Raw genomic sequence first — 5,682 nt, 5'->3', positions numbered from 1 at the left:
AGTCCCAATGAAGTCCATACAAGAAGAATAAAAACACTCTTGAATCCAGTGGACCACAATCTTATAGAGATCATAGAAAGCCCTTAGCTCACCTACTCAAGTAGGCATTCTCAACAATCCTAAAATTCCAATGATTTCTCTAGTAAAACTACTTTGTGCTGTCCAAAGACTCCAAATAATGTTTCTAACAAAAATACACATCAGCCACTTTTCAAGTTTTCACCTAAGCATTTTAAAAGTTTGGATGAATAAAAATGCCACAAATTTCAAGCATCAAATCAAGAAGTGCTGTAACCCCACGTTTGAAGGACTGTTAGACTAGTTCAAAAGTGAATGAAGTGGAACTAGTCTTTGAACTAGTCTTTACAAAAAATCAGATCATTACACATGTATATAAATCACAGCTAACAATTAAAAACTAATCCTAAAACTACAGAAAACTAGTCTTGGCTTGAAAACTCTTCCAATGCACAGTTATGGCATTCTGCCTCTCTGCCCAAGTCTTTGTCTTGATACACACTCCAATACCAGTAGCAGAATCGACATTCAGGCTTCAAGATAGAATGACTGTCTTCTCTTTTGGAAATCTGTCAGGAGTTGAGCTGCCGAGATCAAAGTGTCTTAAAGAGAGGATAAATTTTGATTCATTTGCTTCCTATTTTTTCTTCACTGCCAAACATAACAGGCTACTACTGCAATCAGGTCCAATTTCTGCTTTTGTTGCCCAACCAGCTCAACCAAGTCTGAAAAGGAAATTTAAGGCCGCCGGAAATCACATCTAACCCAGCTGAACAGTTTATTCCACATAGGTTGGACATCACTACAAGTCCCATAAGGATTTGAGAAATTCCTTTATATCACCCTCAGTTTAAATTCTATAGCCTAGCAATGAGAGTCATTCAATAGCTTTGTATAATCCTATGACAAAGAAGGCAACTTAAATAAATTCTTTTTTTGGTAGAACAAAATGGTATATAATTAAACCATATGGTTGTTTACCCCAAAGTCACCAACCGTAGCCAAACAAAAGGAATTATATAGGTGATAATTTAAATAGAGGGTTAACTGCTGCAAAATCAAATTTCCAAAGCATACATAAGAGAGGTTAACTAAGTGCCCTCACGTCCAAATGGCAATAATTGTGGATGGGTGAAAAATACTACATCCATAAATATAAAGAACATTTCGAAATACAATAATAATCAGCCACCAATCACACATTTACCACCTCTTTAACATCAAAATAAGCCTAAACAACAAACACAAAATCATCTAACCAAATGTTGTCCTCACCACATATATCTCAGATTCACTTTGCACATGTAGTGCATGTATACACAGGGTGCCAAAAGAACTTGAACCCATCTTGATCATATCTAAGCAAAAAATATAACTTCTAGCATGATCTAGAAATAGGCAAGTTTCATGAAAAGACCATACCCAATATTTTTTAAATGGAAAAAAAAAAAAAAAATTCATTGGGGCATTTTATCAAACAGTTGGAGCACAAAAGGAATAGTCCGAAGTTGTGTAATCAATTGGCCATGAATTCCTAATTACCCAGTACAAAAATACACTCAACATACACCATTTTATCAAGGACTTAACTATAATTATCAAATAGATCAACATGACATTATCAAAGGGAATCAAAGAAAAAGCAAATAATTAAAATCAAAAACACCTATGGCAGAAACATTTTATTTTATGGGGCAAGAAAATCCTTAGAATTTCATCTGGCCAAAAAGAAGGGGAAAGTGGACTCACCTCGTGTGGCGATGAGTGGGTAGTGCCCAAGTCTCCATTGCTGCCGAGTGGGAAGTCGGAGATGAATGACCCACCTTTGGCAGAAAAAACATCTTGTTTGCATGAGGAAAATGACCCACAACCCATTGAAGACAATTGTGAATTTTCTCCTCAACAGTGTTCAGCTTGTTTTTTATTTTCTTTCTTCTTTTTCTGCCGGCATCTTGTGGAGGTGGAAGTGGAGGAGCAATGGAGGAGGAGATAGAGAGAGAGAGAAGCAGTTTAGAAAAGAGAGAGAGTGTGTACTGAAAAAAAAAAAAAAAAAAAAAAAAAAAAAAAAAAAAAAAAAAAAAAAAAAAAAAAAAAAAAAAAAAAAAAAAAAAAAAAAAAAAAAAAAAAACAAAAACAAAAACAAAGAGAGAAAGACTAACAGAGAGACGAACGAACCAAACGTATAATGGGAGAGAGAGTCAGACGTATTTTTTTTTGGGGGGTTTAGAGATAGATTTAACAAGTAATAAATGAAGATAATTAATGTGATTTTATTAAAAATATTTGTAATAATGAGGATCTTTTTTTAACCATTGGATCTATTTAAATCTAATGGCTTAAAAAAGGTGTAACTCTTTAGAGTTATACCAGGTGTAACTTGAACCCATCTCTATTATTATTATTATTTTTGTTTCATTTACGCATATCATAATTCATAACTAACTATGCTAGGAACTGTTTGGTGAGCTCCAACGAAAAATATACCTAATATTTTAGGTAATGATGCTATTTGTTTACCACTTGAATTAGGGGTGTGTAAAAACCTCACCAAAATCATCAGCAAAATGGTATAACCGCGCTGCACCGCAAGTAATAATGCACCGCGTTGTACCACACCGTATGGTGCAATGCAGTTTTATAATAAGAAAATCGCACAAATAGTACCGCACCGCACCCTCTTTATAAAATTAATATATTTATTTATTTTTAATATTAAATATATTATTAATAGTTTAATAACCCTAGTTTTCCCAAAAAAAAAAAAGTTTAATAACCCTAGTAAGTGTTGACTAAAAAAGCCAACTCAAAATAAAGAAAAACTAGCTCAATAATTTAAAACTTGGCCCAAAAAAAGGGAAAAATTAGTTTTGAGTAGAGTAGGAAAATGCCAATATTTGAAAAATATATTGACTTCAGACTGCATCTTATACATAGTATTGTACATGTGATCGCAAAAATGAAGTGCGGTGCAGTTATGGTTTTGATTAAACTCTAAACCGCACCATACCGCACCGCACCACACATGTGACCGCAAAAACAAAATGCGGTGCAGTTATGATTTTAGCTAAATCGCATCGCAAAGTGCGGTGCTAAAAATGGCCCAAAACCACACCGCATCGCACCGCGAACACCCTTAACTTCAATTAAAAATCTAAAGGAACGGGGGACTGAATTCATGAGAATGCAATCTTGTGAATTTTCAAGTAAGTGGATAATTTTAGAGAATATTTTCTTACATTGCAGATTTAAGATTGTACACATCAAAGAGTTAACAAATTCAAGTGATATCTGTTTAGATTGTATAAAACATGCCTTGAAAGGAATTATTTATTTATTTATTTATTATTTATATATATATAAAGAGTTTCAACTTATAACATTCATTCCTGATGATTGCACAATTTTCACTCAACTAGCAGAACTGTGCATATTATTTGGTGTTCTAAACTTCTACATCTATAACTTATTCAAATTTTCTGCTTTACTAATGATGCAAAATGCTTTTGTGCGGTACCTTTGTTTGAATGTATGTATGGGCTATTTTGCTCGAGATTCAGGTATTCGCCTAATCAGTTTGTATAATATTCAACAATGATAGGGTAACAGCCTCACAAGAGGGTTAACCATAATTTTAACAATGAATTTTGGATTGTTACAAAAACTTAAGATATTATAAAATGTTATAATGAAGAGTGGAGATAGTGATTAAATTTAAGACTTATTGCTCTGATCCTGTGATAAATAATTGTTTATCCCAAAAACTCATGCTATTAAAAAAATTGTAAATTTAATCATTTAACCAAAATTCTAACCAACTAGGCTTCAAGCGGTAAATTTGTTATCCTTAAGATCTGTTTGGGATCCGCTTATTTTGTTGAAACTGAAAACTTTTTACTGAAAGTACTGTAGATAAAGATAAATGTTAGTTAGAATAGTATAGTTGAACTAATGAATAATATAAAAAAAATGCAGTGAGACTCATAAATAGTAGCAAAAATAAATTAAATAGTAAATTAAGTTGACAAAAATAAATTTTGCCAAATGAACCGTTAATTTCCTTTGTTTTGGACAGTAACTTGCAACCTATGAGATATTTGCAACCAATAATCTTTGCCAAAAGACCTATGAGATATTTTCTACTGGATCAACTGGGAATGGCTGAACTTGCAACCTCCAACTATTCTTAGGGTCCAGTTCTTGGTGAGTCAGTGGCCCAGGGCCCATTATTTCGGTGTAGGATCTGGCCCATCGACTTTGGTGTCCCCTATCACGCAACTCGAGTAACCCAACATTTCAGATCATGGCCATCATGAATGGTAATAGATTTTGATTTTAGGTGTCTCACCGAGTTAAAAATGTTGGCCCAAAACTGGTTGGCCATGTTTCAAACGATGGTTACTCCAACTGTTTGTGGGTCAATTGACAACCTCATATAATATGATTGGAAGATTTTTATTTTTAAATTTTCTATATTTATTTTTATTAAAATCTTGTAATTTAATTAGTTGTTACTTTCTAATGTTTCCAAGAAATCCACAATTCAATTTTTTCTCTTTATTATAACTATTGAATTATATTTATAATCATAATATTTATAATCATAGAACAATATTTGGAAGAAGATTTTTTATTTTGACAACTAGTATGGCTAATGGGAGGTCATAGGTGGCCTCAGGTCCTAGTTTGAATGTGGGTAAGAGTGTGCAGCAAACCCACAAACTTGTCAAAACCAACCCGTCAGGTTTGGTCGATTTTTAGGTGTGGGTGGTGGGTTGAGTTGAGTTTGAGTTATAACAATCAAACCCGCCTAACTGACCCGACCAACTATATATTTAAATTTTAAATTATATAAATTTAATATATATTTAAAACTATATTATATAATTAATAATTTTTTATTTAATTTTTTTCCTTTATTCAGCTCTTCCTATATAAAACCAATTATCTCGCAAACCCTAACAATTATATTTTTTCTTTCTACCGCCTCCCACTCTCTACTCTCTCACTCCACTCTTATTTATTTACAATTGAAATGAGATATAGTTATGTATATTTTTTTATCAACTCAATTGAATATATTTTGTTTATAATGAATTGAAATACAAGTTATGTATTTTTATTTATCAGCTTAGGTGGCAAGTGAGATATATATTTTTACTTAATTTAATAATAATAGTAATAATAATAAAAATTGTTCAACCCATGGTTCAACTTGACCCAACCCAATCCATGTGGGTTGGGTTGGTTGGATTTTTTTAACCCCATAGTTGGTTAGGTCAAAAAATCTCCTTAACCTGATCCAACCCAATCCTAACTGTGGGTTTGTCGTAGAGTGAGAAAATCCTAGAGAGAGAGAGAGAGAGAGAGAGAAAGAGGTTGCGGCCCTTGGGGTTAACGTTCTTACTTAACTGTTGCAAGTTCTTTGACAGTCAATGGCAACAAAATGGTTGATCATGGAGGAGAAAACAATGAGTGTGGATATGCGTTGAGACTGTTGTTTTACGCCTCTTAAGGGGTGTAAACCATTATACTCCTTGTGAGCAAAAAACTTTACGAACAAACCTTAAAGTATTTTTAAGTGACCACCATTAATTTTCGGTTGTATCAAACACCAAGAATTGGACAAATTTTTTTTCTGGAAAAAATTTGTCATTGAAATAACAA

This window comes from Quercus suber, unplaced genomic scaffold (genome assembly GCF_002906115.3).
Source record: "Quercus suber isolate HL8 unplaced genomic scaffold, Cork oak 2.0 scaffold_824, whole genome shotgun sequence".
NCBI lineage: Eukaryota > Viridiplantae > Streptophyta > Magnoliopsida > Fagales > Fagaceae > Quercus > Quercus suber.
This window is presented reverse-complemented; position numbering follows the sequence as displayed.